Source organism: Musca vetustissima, unplaced genomic scaffold (assembly GCF_032173495.1).
Source record: "Musca vetustissima isolate MV318-11 ecotype Yass unplaced genomic scaffold, APGP_CSIRO_Mvet_v1 utg14080, whole genome shotgun sequence".
Taxonomy (NCBI): Eukaryota; Metazoa; Arthropoda; class Insecta; order Diptera; family Muscidae; genus Musca; species Musca vetustissima.
In genome coordinates, this window is record NW_026886851.1 from 43,255 (window position 1) to 62,754 (window position 19,500).

The 19,500-nt window shown below is 30.4% G+C and overlaps 1 protein-coding gene across 1 annotated transcript in view; it reads left to right on the forward strand.

Moving 5' to 3' along the window:
* The window catches only part of LOC133334331 (BCL2/adenovirus E1B 19 kDa protein-interacting protein 3-like), a 31,681-nt gene that overhangs the window by 629 nt on the left and 11,552 nt on the right, over positions 1–19,500 (forward strand). The window lies entirely within an intron of this gene.

A 19,500-nucleotide genomic window follows, 5' to 3' on the forward strand; every position in this document is an offset into this window, starting at 1 on the left:
TTTATCTCTCCCCCCATTATCCATTTAAATAAGAGCAGGAGCTAGCAAGCTAACCATTGTTATGAATTGCCATTGTTTATGTTTTGGTGTTGTTGTTGTTGTTGGGAGATGTGTGTGTGAAAAAAGTTGTGTGTTGTGTTGTGTGGGGAGAGAGAGAGGGGGAGAAAGAGAGTTGTTTGTGTTTTTCTAAGGTATATACAGTGGCTCTAATTGAGTTATTATGAATTAAAAATGGCAATAAACGTTTTTAAATGCAATTTTAAAGAGGTTTTTTTATAAAATTGAAAAAAAAAACTAAATTGAAATGAAAAAAATAGAAAATGCATTAAAATGTCTTTGGGGCTGAAAAATTTAAAAAAAATAAAGTTGGGGAGAAAAAAAATATTGAAAACAAAACATAATATAAGAAATATAAAAATTCAAAAAAATAAATAAATAAATATGAAATAAAAATAAATAAATAAAAATTAACAAATATAAAAAATAAATAAAATCAAATAACTAAAAAATAATGAAATTAAAGAATTTTTTTTTGAAACCATATTGCAAAAAATTTTAATAAAATCAAAAATCCCTTTTCTTAAATATTTTTTCTTAAAAATAGTTGTGTAAATATATTTTTTATTAAATTCAAATAATTTGTTGTTTCAAAAAAGAGAAAAAAAAAACAGAAAAAAGGCCAGTCTTTTAGCAAAGATATTTGTTAATCCCGAACTTTTGCCCTTAAATTCCTTTAAAATAATTTCCTTTATTAAGGTCACATATTTATGCATCCGACCAATCAACCAACCATCCATCTGCTACTCTTAACTAGCATTTCAAATTAATTTTCCTTTGCCTTATTTTCCGCAGTTATTCATGATAATTTTCACATAAGTATGCTAACCCACGTTCCACTTAAATAATACGCAGCAACACCTTTTTTTGTTGGTGGAAGGGAACAGAAATGGAGCCATCAACGACAACGACCACAAAAAATTCCTACAAAAAATCATCCCCCTTTTGAATTGTTTTCGAACGGAAATATAGGGGTTGTTTTTTTTATTTGTTTTGGTTTTCACATTTCCGAACGTTGACACTGGTCACGTAGGCGGCATGGCTAGCCAGCCAATAAACTAAATATTTATTACGTACATACTCCCCCCTTTTCTAATATTAAATTTTTGTGTGGTTTAATTCGAAATGAAAATAACAAACAAACAAAAATAATAATAATAAAAATAACAAAAAAATAATAATAATAATAATTCCAAAAAATTAATACGTGCCACCACAACCAACTATGCTGAACCACCAACCCCCTCCCCCCTATTTGCACGAAGCTGCCAAGCTAAAACATGATTTTATTTGTATGCGGTTTTTGTTGTGGTTTGTTGAAAATTCCAAAATAAAAAACATCTGCTGGCTTTGCCTTTTTGTTTTGCTTTTTCTTATTCTCTAGTCACAAGTTTTATTGTAGGCTATTTTGTTTTTTTTTTTGTTGTTTATTATTATTTTTCTACGTCTTTGTTGTGCCACAACAAGACATGGCGTTCTAAAAATAGCAACAAGCTTTGTTTATTTTTTCAGTTTGTTTACACCCTCTCTCTCTCCCTCTCTTTACTTCATCCACAATTTTTTTGTATTAATTTTATGGCTTAGTGTGATAGTCACTTGGTTAGTTGGGGAAGTTATATTGCCATTAACGCCAAAAATGAAAAAAATTGGAAATTTTATTAAAAAAACGACCGAAAAATATTTTCTGGTCGTTTTTTTTTATTAAATTTCCAATTTTTTATTTTTTCCATCAATTTACCTACCTTACCTTGTGAGAATATAACTGCAATAAAGACTTTCATTAAATATCATCTCTGAGAAATTCTCTTAATCACTAGGAGAGAGAGATAAAATTTTCTTTTTTTCCATCAATTTACTCGTGGAAATATAACTGCAATAAACGGCTTTCATTAGATATCATTATCTCTGTTAATTTCTCTTATTCCCTAGTTGTGACAGAGATAGAGGAGAGTGGGGATCTCTTTTGAAAAAGAGAAAATATTTTTTTCACACGGCTACATTTTTCTCGGCAACTTAACTGCATTAATCCCCCCATACATTAGCATACATTTCCCCCTACTCTCTGTGATTATTTTAACACCCATAAGCAGTTGTTTACTCTCTCTCCCCCTCATTTTCATCCTTTCTCCCAGACCGTTAGAAATGCGGTATTTTGTTTCAATGTCAATGCACCGTATTTACCTACATTTCTCCCACTCTCTTGTAGGCACCCATTAATGGACACTCTCTCCCTCTTTCTCCCTCTAACTATCCCTATGTCACCGATAGATACCGTTAGCAAAGACAGACGTTTGTTTTCACCCTGTTTTTGTTAATTAAAAAAAAAAAAAACAAATCCAGGTGGATGTCAAAATTCAACCCCTCTTTATTTTCCATCACATCTATATTGACGTCACAACAGAGCAAAGAAAAACAGCAGCAACAACAACAGTAACAGCAGCAGCAACTGCAACCATCTGAAAGAAAGAACAAAGAAACACGAACAAACCAACTCCCCAGGTTCGTTCTTTGTTTCAGAGAAACAATTTTTTTTGCCAACTGTTTTTCTTTTTTTATTGTTGTTGTTTTTGTGTGTTATTGTTCTACTCTACTGGTCTCCAGTGTGGCAACCCATTTAACACACAAAGATGTTATTTTTTCTTTGTTGTTGTTATTATGTATAGCTTTGCTTAATCATGGCTAAAATAAGTATTTCTATAGAATATTTGTCTTGTTTTGCTTTTTTTTGGGAAGACGCAATTTTTTCTTAGTAGGCCACATTTATTTTCGTCAATAATGGCTAGTGAACAGTGACCTTTAATCAGCATGACATTCATTTTATCTTTATGGCGGGGTGGCTGTCAAAAGAAAAACAACAAGGTATTTGGGATTATTGTCATTAACTCCCTGGTGTGTGTCTGAGGGTGTGGTGTTTGTGTTCATCGCCAGGTGATGAATAATCTGGAAATTAAATGCAAAACCATGCAGGATTATTTTGAAATTCGATTGATCTTTAACAACAAAGGACATGGGAATAAGGAATTTAGAGCATCTAGATAACGTAGTATTTTGTTCCCACTGTACGTTTGTATTTACTAATAGCAAAGCAATTACAATTTCCATCCGTTTGGAAATTGCATTCTGTTTTTTTTTATACCCTTCACCACACTGTGGTACAGGGTATTATGTCTTTGTGCATATGTTTGTAACAGGCAAAAATAATCGAGATAGACCCATGGTTCCTTTTGAGAATATGCATAGAATCACTTTCTAAGTCGATTTATGCATGTCCGTCCGTCCGTCCGTCCGTCTGTCCGTCTGTCCGTCTGTCTGTCCATGTTAAATTGTAAACAAAGTACAGGTCGCATTTATGATCCGAATTGGATGCAATTTGGCATAGGTCACTTATTCGGCCCAAGGACGAACCCTATTGAAATTGGGAAAAATCGGTTCAGATTTAGATATAGCTCCCATATATATATTTAACCGATTTAATGTAAACGGTCCCTATATATCTTTCGATTTGCACGAAATTTGGTACAGGCTAATCATTTAGGCCTATAATGATGTCTGCCAAGTTTCGTGAAAATCGGTCCAGATTTAGATATAGCTCCCATATATAGTTTCGTCCGATTTCAGGTAAATGGTGCCCCAAAGTCCCTATATATCTTTTGATTTGCACGAAATTTGGCATAACGTACTGAATTAAGCCTAGAGTGATGTCTGACAAGTTTCGAGAAAATCGGTCCAGATTTAGATATAGCTCCCATATATAGTTTCGTCCGATTTCATGTAAATGGTGCCCCAAAGTCCCTATATATCATTCGATTTCCACGAAATTTGGTACAACCTAATCATTTAGGTCTAGAATGATGTCTGCAAAGTTTCGTGAAAATCGGTCCAGATTTAGATATAGCTCCCATATATAGTTTCGTCCGATTTCATGTAAATGGTACACCAAAGTCCCTATATATCTTTCGATTTGCACGAAATTTGGCATAACGTACTTAATTGTGAAAATCGGTCCACATTTAGATATAGCTCCCTTTTATTAAAGATTGATTTTAAGTACTTGACGCACCAAGGAACCAATAGGAACAAAACGTTCTGAAATTAGTATAACGTATCCTGTGACAAGTTTGTTTGAAATCGCTTAATATTTGGCCCGATATCAAGTAAATTGGGCCTCAAACTCCTCATGTTAGTCAGTTTGACATCAAATTTTGCACAACGTACAAAATTGAGCATAGAATTATGTAGTTTCGTTTTCTAGAAGTACAGACATAGCCCAACGGATGACCTATTTATATTTGTTTGAAGTCGATTTACATACTTTATGGATAGATCTACGTAGATTCACATTTAGATAAATATCACATGTTTTATTTCATTCAAGTACATGCTAATAGTCCTGTTTAATATACCCATAGTGGTGAAGGGTATCATATAGTCGGCCCCGTCCGACTATACTACTTTCCTTACTGGTTTTTGCTGTTTTCATGCAACCCGTAGACTGTGGTGATGATAATAAAAAACGCCGCGCCATTTATTTTTAATAGATTGACAATTATCTGCCTGCCTGCCTGCCTTGCCTGACTGGCTGTGATGCACAGACAGTCACGTCGTTACTCACCCAAGGGGGAAAAATTTATTTAGCTAAGCAAAATTGAAAAAAAAAAAACACAATCACGTGTCGAATAAACTGTGAAAGTAATTATTGGAAAAAAAGTAAATAACAAAAGTTCGCTAGACGAGGGATAAGAAAACACCGATTTAAAAAAATAAAAACAAAGAACGAAAAAGAAAATAAAGAGATAATAATGAAATAAGTGGGAGTTTTGGGAACGCTATCTCTTCTCAAAAGAGGTAGTCCCGTTTTTTGATATTTTCCAAAAACGCACAGTTCCGCTTTAATCGCATAGAAAAAAGCGAAGGTCCTTATTTGCACTTGTTTTCAAAATTTCAAAAAAACTGATTTGCAGTTCTTCATTTTAATCACATAGAAATAGCAGGGTGTTTATTTACCTGCTGAACCTGCAGGACACTTGTTTCATTGTGTGTCCTCTCTCATGCTGAGTAAATGGATTTTCCAAAAAACGGTATCTATGGCTAATGGAAATTTTCCCTATTCACAAATAGACACCAAGACCTTGATTTACAGTTAGTCACACACAGCGATGCCATAGAAATGTAAATCCTGATCCTTCCGCAAAATAAATACCCGCAAAATAAATACACCCACACACTTGTTTGTTGGCTTGCGGCTGCGTCGGCTTCCTGCGGGGATTTTCTCAAGAATATTTTTTTTGTTTGTTTATTTGGATTTTGAATTGAAAAAAAAATCCCAACTACCTGTTGGGATCGGTCGGCGGATCTTTTTTGTTTATTGCCTTGTATAGACTAATATAAACATTTAAATAACCAGACAGACACATCGCCTTGGAGGTTGTAAACCTTCTTTCGTTTGACACTTCTCCTCGAAGACGTCAAATAGTATAAACATTAATGTGGGTTGTTGTTTGATTTTTCTTCTGTCTATTTTGACTGATAATTTACAATGTCATAATTTGTTGTTGTTGTTGTTATTGTGTTGTTTTCTATTTGACAGTTAACTCTTGACCGGATGTTGATGATGATGATGTGTGTGTGTGGTGTCATGTTTGTTCTTGTAGACAACGAAAAACAATAGCCAATTGACACACAGGCGTCAAAGTGCAACCTTTTTCTATTACCGGCCGGCCGGCCATGACCCCGCTATGACAGCACAGCACGTACCATTATCATCAGCATCTTCGTGTGTGTGATGGAGGAAAAACACGACCACACACACAGATATTTATTCGATTTTATTTATTTATTTTTTTTTGAAAAAATGAAAAATTTCAAAAATTCCGAAAATTGAGCGGAACCTCTTTATGTTATGAGACGGGCTATATTAACACTTGGAAAAATGTTCGCAAAAAATTTATTTCAAAAAACCTTTCAATATTCTAAAATGCTATATTTCAATATTCTATCAGGCTATAGACAGCATTATCTGCGTTATCCGTGTACTGCAAAAGCTTTATTCGATTTATCCGAGTACCATAAATCCATTATCCGCTTTATCCAAGAGCTCTACATGATTTATCTTTGTTATTCGAGAACTACAAATGCATTATCCGAATCATCCGAAATCTGTAAATGCATTACCATTGTTGCTAGAGACCTGCAGATGCTGTATTTGCTTTATCCGAGTATTATAAATCCATTATCGGCTTTATCCAAGAGCTCTACGTGATTTATCGCCGTTATTCGAGAGCTAAAAATGAATTATCCGACTTATTCGAGTGTTGAAAATTCATTATCCGCTTTATTCCAAGGCTATAAATGCATTATCCGCGTTATCCGAAACGATTAAATTGCATATCCGCCTTATCCGAATGCTAAGAAATATTCTCCAAATCCGAAAATCGTTAAAAAAAATGTCCAAAATGCATTATTCGAAAGCCATAGATGCTTTATCCGCATTATCCGATTAACATAATATATTATCCAACGTTATCCAAATGCTATAATATCTTTATTCGCATTATATAAATCGCCATATCCCTTATTTAAAAGCTGTAAATACATTATCCACTTTCCACTGATACCAAGAAATGCATTATACGAATGCCAAAATCGATTATCCAATTTTGAAAATTATTTATCCACAATATAGAAAATCTCAAATTCATTATGTACCTGCCCTATACGAAAGCCCTAGATGCTTTATCCGCATTATCCAAATGGAATAATTTCATTATCCTCATTATAAAAATTGCCCCAAAACCAATTTCCGTAATATCCGAAGGCACTAAATATTTTATAATATAATTTATTATCCACATTCACCAAATGCCCTAACTTCCGATTATCCACATTCTCCGTATGGTTTTTTTGTGGAAAATTTTCCATTTCAACTTCAAATCAAAAAAAAAAAAAAAAAACTCCGCTAATTGCCTCCCTATAAAAGCAATTTGCTAAAATGTTTATCGATTAGCAAATGACAGTTATCACCTGATGACTAACAACTCTCCATCCTGACTGACAACCATTCAGGTATCAGCATCTCACAGTACATTTTCATATGTGTCATGGATTATTGATTTTAAAGGTTGTGAACTTAATTTTTTTCCCGACAATTCTTGCAAAAAGCAAACAAACAAAAGAGCTTTTGGGCACAGCTGTCATTGTCATTTCGCAATTTAAATTCCAAATTCTAGAGATTAAGAGGCAAAAAATCGTTTGTTTTTTTTTTAATAACAAGCAAACCCAATCAACTGGAAGAAATTCTATTTATAACGTTGTTGTTGTTTTTTGTTATTGTAGTTTTTTTCGTAATTCAATCAAAAGTAATTAGATATCTGCTAAATGACAATTTATAATTGCAAAACAATAAGAAATCATTTAAAATGCAGCAGCAACAGCAGCACAACAGCATCTTATTTTATTCTTGCCTAGATTTGCACAACAAAAACAAAAGAAATCAAAACAAAGACGTCATTTCCAGTGCAATGCAAACAAATGCATGCCTCCCTCGTATTCTCCCTCTCTGTCACACACACAATGTCTCTAACAGTAGTAACTGTTGATATATCAACAGGCCTCACTCACTGGGTCTCTGTCTCTGACAGTATCAATAATTCCCACTCTCTCTCTCATCACACCCAAAGTACAGGTGAGAACCACCGTTGTAATGGAGAAGGGGAGCAATGAAATTTAAAGTTTATTAACACTTGAGAAAATAATATGGAAAAACAACAACAAAAACCAACAATAACAAGATAAATCAAAAGGAAAAATAATAATAATAACAACAACAACAAAGAATAATACAATGACGCGGCACACATAAGATGCAACCGAAAAATCACGTAGACAAAAATACACACAACGTAGAAGAAAAGCTGGAATTGCGCCTAAAAACAGAGAAGACAGCCGACAAAGACAAAACAACAAAAATAACAACAACGACCACATCAACAATAATGCCATGTATTGCAAATACAAACAAATTAATTGTCAATTTCAGTTGACACGTTTTCCTGTTGAAACACGTCAGCGCTTGGGGGAGGAAAAACAAATGAACGAGGGCTTTGATTAACAATGACAACAATAATAATAAATTGATTGTAATGATATATAAAAATTGGATGTACATCAAAGATACATTATCTGAGAATCCAAATTTAGTATTTTTGTAGGTTATCTAGAAATATATACATTATCTATTTCATCTAAATGGTGTATATACATTATCTATGTTGTTATCTATGTTGTAGAAACAATGTAGACACATTATCTGTGCTCTCTACTTGACGAAGATACATTATCTATGTTATCTAAATGGTGTAGATACATTATTTACCTTATCTAAATGTAGTAGATACATTATTTATGTTATCCAAATAATACAGATACAATATCTATGTTATCTATATGGTGTAGATGCGTTATCTATGTTATCTAAATAATAAAAATACATTATCTATCTTATCTAAATGTTGTAGATACATTATTTATGTTATCTAAATGTTGTAGATAAATTATTTATGTTATCTAAATGTTGTAGATACATTATCTATGCCATTTAAGTGGTGTAGATATATTATCTACGCTCTCTTAATGACATAGATAGGTTATCTAGACATAAATACATAATCTATATTATGCAAATGGTGTAGATACATTATCTATGTTATCCAAATAATACAGATACATTACCTATGTTATGTATATGTTGTAGATGCGTTATCTATGTTATCTAAATAATAAAAATACATTGTCTATGTTATCTAAATGTTGTAGATACATTATTTATGTTATCTAAATGTTGTAGATAAATTATTTATGTTATCTAAATGTTGTAGATACATTATCTATGTTATATAAATGTTGTAGATACATTATCTATGTTATTTAAGTGGTGCAGATACATTATCTATGCTCTCTTAATGACATAGATACGTGTTTGTTATTTAAAATGGTGTAGATAAATTATCTATGTTATCTAAAGAACTTAAATACATTATCTCTGCTTTATTAATGATGTCGATATTATTTTCAATGTTATCTAGATAGCGTAGCTAAGTTTTATATGGTATCTAGGTAAGTTTTATATGTTATCTAGATAACGTAGATACATTATCTTAATAACAAAAATGTTTTTTTATTTTTTTTCTATAAATAAATTCCATATTATCGATTTACCATTATCTAGATAAATTATCTGTCTGTCATTTTATCTTTTGACCCATTTTCGTCGATCAGCCTGCATTTATTTTCAACAAATAATTAAATAAAATTATACCAATTACAAAATATTTATGAGGATGATAGATAAATAAATACATGTAAATATTATTCTTGTTCGGTCTGTCCCACAAACAAAAAATCACTATACATGGGGACTATGTGTAACAGACACATTCATCATCGGAATATCATCAGAATCGCAAAAGAGTGGGTAATTTGGTTTTGAATATGTAAATACGGCCCGTGTAGATACTTTTGCGCATTTACAACAACAACAACAATAAAAGAAAAAATATCAATTGCTTTCGTAAAGGAAACGCAAAACCCCCTCCCTCAACGGAACTAAAGCAACAAATATGCAAAGGGTGAGTGAAGAGAGAGAGAGGTAGAGAGAGTGTGGGAGGAAGAGAGTGTGTGTGTTTTCTTGCATGCTGAACAATGGTGACAACCAAACTGTACCGATTATTTCGCACAAAAATACTCTATTGTCTATCTGTCTTTCTGTCAGTCATTTTGTCTGTCATTCGTTCGTTGTAATAATGAAATGCAATAAAATAAAATCAGAAAGACTTAATTACGAATTGCAAAAAATGCATTGCGTCAAACAAAGCGTCGTCGTCGTCTAATGTCGGCGGCAATAAAATGCAACGATATTTGCCGAGACAGAGACAAACTATTTGCTTCGCCCCTATTATAGGTTTGTGGGGCTGGCTGTGTGTTGTCGTCGACAAATAAAAATATTTTTCGATGACAAACCTAGGCGAAATAATAAATAAAATCTAAACAAAGAATTGACAAAAGATAAAGGAGATGCGGCGCATTTCTCATGCCATGCCGAGGCATGTCAAACTATTTTTTTTTATTTTGTAAAATGATGAAATTAAAAGAAAAAAATTTACAGCAAATAACTTTTATTTTATTATTCTTTTTGTTATTGTATTAATAGTAACATGAAACGTGAACAAACGTGTTATAAAATTCCTGCACTATAAATAGTCACTGAGGCGTTTCCCACCACCCCCACCCAGATAGATAAATTTAATACTTCCATAGGAATGTTGCTGTTCACCTACGTGACCATTGTCATTTTGTTGTTATTGTTATGGTTTTGGTTGTTGTTGTTATTTAGTTATTATGGCTTCAACGTCATTAGCAGTTGTTTTTTTGGGGGTGTGGGTGTTGAAATTTGAAACTTGACGGACTTTACATGCTTCCGAACAGGGTATTAAATTTTAAAATGTAATATTGAGTCAGTCTTTGTGACGTAGATAATTTATCTATGTTATTTAAATTACATAGATATCTTATTTAGTTTAGAATAGAATATTCAGTTGAATTTTTCTGACGTAGATAATTTATCTATGTGGTTTATACTCCGTAAATAATTTATTTAGGTCATATAGATACATTATCTAAGATGTATGAAATTATCTATACTTTTTTCCAAGTTATTAAATATTATCTATACCCTCTAAATAACGTAGATACATTATCTATGCTGTTCATGTAGTGTAGATGAATTATTTTTGTTATCTAAAGAACATAGATAAATTATCTATGTAGTTGAAAGTCCATAGATAAGTTATTTATATAGTTTAAATAAAGTATATACATTATCTAAGCCTTCTAAATAGTATAGATACTTTATCTATGATCTTCAAGTAGTATAGATAAATTATTTATGCTGTATAAATAGCATATATAAATTATCTATGTTGTTTAAAGTGCATAGATAAATTATCTATGTCGGTTAAAGTGCATAGATAAATTATCTATGTGGTTTAAAGTTCACAGATAAATAATCTATGTGGTTTAAAGTGCATAGATAAATTATCTTTGTAGTTTAAAGTTCATAGATAAATTACCTTTGTTGTTAAAAATGGATAGAAAAATTATCTTCGTTATTTAAAGAGCATAGATTAATTATCTATGTGGTTTAATGTGCATAGACAAATTATCTATGTGGTTTAATGTGCATAGATAAATTATCTATGAGGAATAAAGTGCATAGAATAATTATCTATGTGATTTAAAGTTCATAGATAAATTATCTACGTTGTTTAAATTGCATAGATAAATTATCTATGTGATATAAAGTGCACAGATTAATTATCTATGTTGTTTTAAGTGCGCAGATAAATTATCTATGTTGTTTAAAGTGCATAGATGAATTATCTATGTAGTATAAAGTGCATAGATAATTTACCTATGTAGTTTAAAGTGCACAGATAAATTATCTGTGTTTTAAAGTGCACAGATAAATTATCTATGTGGTTTAAAGTGCATAAATAAATTATCTATGTTGTTTAAATTATCTAAAGTTGTTATCTATGTGGTTTAAAATGCATAGATTAATTATCTATGTTGTTTAAAGTGCACAGATAAATTATCTATGTTGTTTAAAGTGCATAGATAAATTATCTAAGATGCTTTGAATGGGGTTTCCGTGCCTTAGAAAGGCTAGCGATTTTATCTACTGAATTTAGATAATTTATCTACGTTCATTTTGTTAATGAAAAATATGTTTTCTTTAATATTGCATTATTTAGTTAGTGTGGTTGAATTATCTATGTTGTAAAATGATTTTCTGCATATTTTTGTTGGATTTTTAATCCAATACATTTTAGATAAATTATCTACGTTCCAAATTTTTTCCTTTCCATTCAAAATATTTTTTTTTTTGTGAAAATTGTCATTGTTGTGGGGTTTATTGAACTCCATATGGCCAAAAATTATCCACATCCTCCAATTGTTGGACGATTTTTTCTTAATTCAATTACTTTAGATAATTTATCTGTGCTGCATTTCATGTGGCCTTTCAGAATTTTTATTTTATGTAGTGGGTTTTTTGAACTCAATATGGTCAAATTATAAATTTCGCTTCGCCTCGCAGCAATTTGTGTGTGGGTGCTTAAAATAATAAAAATCTCCGACCACACACACACACATATCTACGAAAATTATATATCTGTCAATTGTCTCCGCACAAAGTGGACAACCAACCAATCATCGTCATAATCCAACAGCAACAACAACAAAGAATCTTGAAACCGAGTATTCATTACTGGATCTGTTATGGACCCTCCAGTCAAGAGAAACGTGAAGTCTGCCTGCCATTCATGACCATGAAACGTGGCTGGCTGTTGTTTCGGCTATTGCTTTTTTTTCCAGACCCTAGCTATTCTGTCCATTGATGTATGGTGTTGTTATTGTTTTTTTATTCGCATCAAGTGCAATATGCAAAAAACAACAACAAAATATTATTGTTGTTGTCTTTTGTCTTTGTAGAAGACGTGAATGCCTCAAGCATGACGGGTTCCGGCTGCTTGCTTGTCAGCCTCCTCATATTCATTGAAGGCAATCAAGTTCATTGTTGTTGAAACAACAACAACAACAACAACAACAATAAAGATGATAAGAAACTGCAATATTTTTTTCCTCTGTCCGGCCTCAAGCATCTTCGAAGTAAAAATAAATAAGAAGCAGGCTGATGCTGGTGGTCTTAGTAGGATCAATGGAGGCTAACTACTTAATAAATGGAATTACAATTGACATCTTCGTCGTTGTCAATTATGGATGGGTTGGGGCAATAAATTTGACTTTGAAAGGTTGAAATGGACCCCCCGTAACCAAGAGATAATTAAGAGATAAAATAGATAATTTAATTTTCGGATTATTTTCAATTGATGTAAATCCAACCCATATGGAAATTGGGGGTCGTGGAAGGTCATGGGAGGAAGATGATAAGAAATTCGAAACCAAAATTCTTCGCAAAAAAAAATCGGAGCAAAATAAGTACCCCAAAAATCCACCATAATTATCTGTCCCCAAAAACACCAAAACACCCCAAAAAGAAGACCTTTGTTCGATCGATACACACGCTCTAAAAATCCCATTAGATGATATTTATTTTTAAATATTAGTTTATTAAACAATTTTTTTTGGAACTGTCAATATCAATACCGTTAACCCGACCAACCTGCTGGCTGCTGGTTTGCTTCGAAGTCAACAAATAATTTTTTCCCTATTTAAATACCTACTATTCAAATATTTACCCAAAACAATGTATTCCAGTTCAGAAATTCTCATTAATTTCTAATCAGGACACCCGCAAAACCAACATAACCAGTTGACGGCGGTATTTTTTAAAGAAAACAAAAAGAGAAATTTTTCCTGATAAAAATCCCACCACATCCATTTACAACTTCTACCATATTTGCTATTGAAATACGAGCGATAATGTTATCAGCAACCACCTTACATATATGGTGGTGGTACACAAGAGATTTGATTTCATTTCAAACCCAAAAAAAAAAAAACGGTGGAGAGGAGGGAACCCCTTTTTGTGTATATACACAAAAGGGGGTGTGCATCCATCCAGCCACACAGCTGTGTATGTTTGCTGATAATAATTACACAGCCTGCACTACGCTATTATCAGTAAATGTTTTTTGGGTTATCTTGCCACCAGCATATAGAAACATTTTTTACATACATATATTGGGTGATTTAACATTATCAAACAATATAATGAGGATAATTGTTTTGAAAATCTACAAAAAATCATTGAAATTACAAATTTTCTTCATTTAGATAACTTAGATAAATTATCTAAGTCTTTTAGAGTCGTTAGATAATTTTTTTAGATGGTTTATATACTTCAGATAATTTATCTGCAACATTTGGATGCTTTAAATATTTTATCTGCAGCATTTTGATACATTAGATAAATTATCTATAAACTTTAGATAATTTGTCTATATCTTATAGATACCTTAGATAAGTTTTTTTAGTTCATTTAGATACTTTAGATAATTTATCTGCAGCATTTCGATATATTAGATAAAGTATCTAGGATATTTTTTACCTTCAGATAATTTTTCTACATCTTATAGATACCTTGGATATGTTTTATAGTTCATTAATATAGTTTAGATAATTTATTTGCAACATTTGGATGATTTAGATAATTTATCTACAACATTTAGATACTTTAGATAATTTTTCTAAACTATTTAGATAACTTAGATAAATTATCTATGATATTTTTACCTTTAGATAATTTATCTACATGATGTAGATAGCTTAGATAATTTTTCTAAAAAAATTTAGATACCTCAGATAATTTTACTAGTGCATTAAGATACTTTAGATAATTTTTCCGCAACATTTGGATGTTTCAGAAATTTATATACAACATTTAGATAATTTATCTAGAGCATTTAGATACCTATGATAAATTATCTATGATATTTTTACCCTTAGATAATTCATCTACAATATTTAGATACATTAGATAATTTATCTGCAACATTTAGATATTTGAGATAATTTATCTACAACATTTAGATGCATTAGATAATTTTTCTACACTATTTAGATAACTTAGAGGAATTATCTATGACATCTTTAGCTCTAGATAATTTATCTATATGATGTAGACAGCTTATATAATTTTTCTGAAACATTTAGATACCTTAGATAATTTATCTACAACATTTTGATATTTTAGATAATTCATCTACAACATTTAGGTACTTTAGATAATTTTTCTACAACATCTAATTAACATAGACAAATTATCTTTAGATAATTTATCTACATGATGTGGATAGCTTAGATAGTTTTTCTAAAACATTTAGATGCATTAGATAATTTTTCTACAAAGTCATAGATACTTTACCTACTAATTTAGGTGATTCAGATAAATTATCGGATGTGTATATAAGGTATATGCATACCTTAGATAAATTATCTAGGGCATTTTGATACCATACATAATTTATCTAAGTCATTTAGGTGTGTTAGATAATGTATCTACGCCATTTAGCAGTCATAGATATTCCATATAGAACATTTAGATAACTTAGATAAATTATCTGAGGTGTCTGGATAACGTACATAATGTATGTACACAATTAGTCATAACATATACGCAATCTAGACCGTTTACATGGCTCAGATAAATTATCTGTATGTATATATAACGACTTAGATAAATTATCTGGATATGTTGATACCATAAACCATCTATCTAAGCCATTTAGATATGTTACTTTTCGAACTTAAAGATAAATTATTTGTCTTCAGTGAATTATCTAAAGGCCTTAGATAATTTATTTATAAATTCTAGATATTAAAAAAAGTATGTGAATACTTTTTTAAATGTCTAGATAAATAAAAATTATTTCAGATAAATTATCTATGGTCCCAAGAATTTTGTAAATTATCGTGAGAACTCAATTCCCACACAATGCTGTAATTAGCACCAATATGGTGCAAATGGAGAGTATTTCTCCCCTCTCCCTTTCCCCTCCGCCCTTTCACTCCATATTCTCCCATTTGTTTTTCTCATCAAATTTTCGGAAGTTGGTAATGCAATAATAAATTACAAATATGGAGCCCCGCCATATGTTTCCAGTTTTTTTTTATTTATTTTTTGGTTCGAACTCCTCTCACCCACTCCTTTCCCCCCACCCCCTCCCATATTGGCAAATAGCTACTTGAAAAAATGATGTTTGCTTATCTTTTAACCAAATGGTGTCAATAGACTTCTTCTTTTGCTCTTCATAAACAACTACTGTACCATATGCTGCTGCTATTGGTACTCCTCCACAACCGAAAAAACAACAAATTGACACCAACGCTTATTTACCCTCTCCCCTCTCTTCTCTACGACCACGACAAAACTACTCTACATTCGTTTAAATAATGTGTGTCATTTTTGACGACGTCGACGACCTCTCATTTCGGTACAAAAAAAGAACCAAAACAAAACAAACGAAAACACAAAACTCACACACATTTTTTTATTATTATTGTTTAAATTTGTTTTTTTCTTCAAAACAAAGAAAAAAATATAAACAAAAAATTACGACGCAGTTAAGTTTAGTTTTTTTCATTCATTCACTTTTGCCACATCACACCATGGCATGCCATGCTGTTGATGTTTCGAATGGTTGGTGGTGAGAAAGGCTGAAGAAACCGGTCAACATTATTTTTGTTATTATTTTTTTATTGGTCTCGTTGTTGTTGCTGCTGCTTGCTTCTCTATTGCAGACATAAACAATGAGTCCAAATTTGAAGTGTTTGAATGTTTGTGTGTGTGAGGTATTTCTGTCTAACCGTTTTTTAAACGGTCAAAAATATTGTAAACATCTTTTTTTCGTTATGGAGGCAATTGCTAAATAACAGGGTTGCCAATTTTGTGGGGGATTTTTTTAAAGGGTCGATTTAAAAATTATTGAAATAAATAAAAAAATTAATGGTCGAATTAAAAAAGGTTAAAAAATTGTTCGATGTCGATTTTCAAAAAAGGTCGCATTAATCAAGAAACGACATTCCCAAAAAAGTTGATTATTTTTCAAAAAATTTGATTTTTTCCACCAAAAAAAAAAACGTCGTTAAAAAAATTATAATTTAAAAAAAAAAAATATTTTTTTTGAAAGAATTATCGATTTAAATGAAGGTCGAATTTTTTCAATAAAAAAAATGTTGCATTATTTTGAAGATTAATTGGTCGGATTTTTTTTAATTGGTCAAATCTTTTTTTTTAATTGTTTAATTTTTTTCGTTAGAAAAGTGGATTATTCCCAAAAAAAATTTAATTTTAAAGTTAGAAATGGTCGATTTTTTGGTTTAAAAACATTTTTCGATTTTTTTTTTTTTTCATAAAATTGGTCGAATTTATTTCTAAAAAATAACTTCGATATTCTTAAAAAAAATTTAGATTTAAAAAATTTGGTCGAATTTAAAATAATGGTAGCATTATTTTTGGTCAAATTATTTTTTAAAATAGGTCGATTTAAAAAAAAAAAAAATCGCATTTTTTTCGCTTCAAAAGTCACAAATCACATTTATTTTTGAATAAAAAAAATTGTAAATTTTTTAATGTTTGATTTAAAAAATTTGGTCGTTAAAAAAAAAAAGGTGACATTTTTTTCAGAAATTGGTCGAATTTTTTCTAATTTTTTTTTCAAAGAATGATAGATATTTTCCCCAAAATAAGTGGTTATTTTTTTAAGATTGGAAAATATCGATGTTTTTTTCTTCTAAAAATTGGTCGAATTTATGTTTCAAAAAAATAGATCATAGAGAAAATGGACAATTTTTTTCCAATTAAAATTGGTCGATTTTTTTCGTTAAAAAATACAGATTTTTGTCAAAAAAAAAAATATTTAAAAAAAAAAATGTAATTATCTGCAAAAAAATCACATTTATTTTTCAATAAAAAAATCGTCACTTTTTTAAAGTTTGAATTAAAAAAAATTATCGTTAAAAAAATATTTGGCGTTTTTTTTTAAGAAAATTGGTCGAATTTTTTTCAAACAAAATGTAGATTTTTTCAAAGAATGGATCGATTTTTTTCCAAAATAAGTGGTTAATTTTTTTAAGATTCTAAAAATTGGTCAAATTTACATTTAAAAAAAGTTCTAATTTTTTTAAGAGAAAATTACCAAGTTTTTTTTTTTTTAATTAAAATTGATCGAATTTTTTTCGTTTAAAAAAAATTACAGATTTTCGTCAAAAAAGTAAATTATTTCACAAAGAAAAAAAATGGAAGTATCTGCAAAAAATTCGTTTTTTGGGATTAGAAAAAAATTGTTGTGGATTGGATGGAAATATTTTGAAAAAAATTTTCGATTTTTTTTTTTCAATTAAAAAATAGTTTAAAAAAATCGATTACTTCTCAAATAAAAATTTTAATTTTCTTAAAAAAATTTTCGTTTTTTGCAAAATAGTCAGGCTTAATCCCAGTTTGTTGTTTTTATAAAAAACAACTATTTATTAGTGGGATATTTTTTTTCCAAAATATTGTACGTATTTTTTAAACTGGTCGATTTTTTTTGTTGTTAAAAAAAAATTTAAGGTTTTTTCACAATGCAAGTCTAATTTTTATAAATAAATTTAAGAACTAATTGTATATTTCCTTAAAAAAATGTTCTTTACAAAATTTTACTTTTTCAAAAAAAAAAAAAAAAAAATAGTCGAATTTTTTGTAAGAAAAATTTGGACCCCATAATTTTAGAGAATTCATGGTCCAATGTCAATGAAACATAAATAAAAATTTTTTTTTTTTTCTACGAATTTTATTCCCAGGGATATTGATAAATTTATAGTCTATAATACCCCCCTAACTATAGACTACAAATTTTGCAATATCCCTGGGGATCAAACGTATAAAAAATTATAGAAAAATACCCAAAAAAATATTTGGTCGGATTTTTTTTAAATTTAAATATTTAAATGTATTCTTATGTAATTCTAAATCAACAATTAAATTGTAATACCTAATCCCAATAATCGGCCAAGTATCTCCCTCCCACCACCACCAGGCAAACCACTCTCTGCTGTCTGTAATAACACACACAAAAGCCGAACAGGAACAGTAGTAATCGTAGTACTTTTATTGTGGAAAAATTTAATGAACGTGTAAACAAAAGAAAATTTCCCCCTCTCCATCCCCCTGCCTTCCTTAGTTTTCCCCATTTTATTTACAAAAACCTGCAACTGCATCACACTTGAAAATTTCTCAAGTGTCTGTGTGCATTGCGTCAAGAATGCGCCGCAGCAGAAGTTTGAATGACGTCGGCAAAAATACAATTTGAAAATAAATATGAATCATTCACTGGAAAATTAGATTACAAATAAATTGATTAGAAAAAAAAGACTGAAACAAATTTCCCAAAAACTTTGAAAAAAATTGAAACAAAATTGTAAACATTAAATTGGGAAACTGACATAGGGATTTATGGGAGCGGGAAAAAAGGAAAATTCATTATAAATCGCTTATTTCGAATATTTATTATTTCACAATTTCCGTTTGTTTCAATGTTGATTTACTGCCAATGAAGGAAGTGAGGATTGATAAGAGAGAATGAGCGAAAGTGAATTTCATCATAGTCTGATTGATTTCTGAAGAAAATAATTTATTTGAATCGATAAACAACAATTTAAAAGGAAATGCTGTACTGTACAAATTAATCACATGTAATAGGGTTCACTAGGTTGAAACAGCTACCGTTATAATTTGCTTTGTTATTATATTCTGTCTCTTTTTATATCCGTTATTTTAAAGAGAAGAAAAATAAATGGCTCTCCTCTGAGATCAACATGAATTGTATGGAGAGATAACGGCTTTTATCACCCACGTCTAATTTGATGTTATGACTTACACCTTCAATG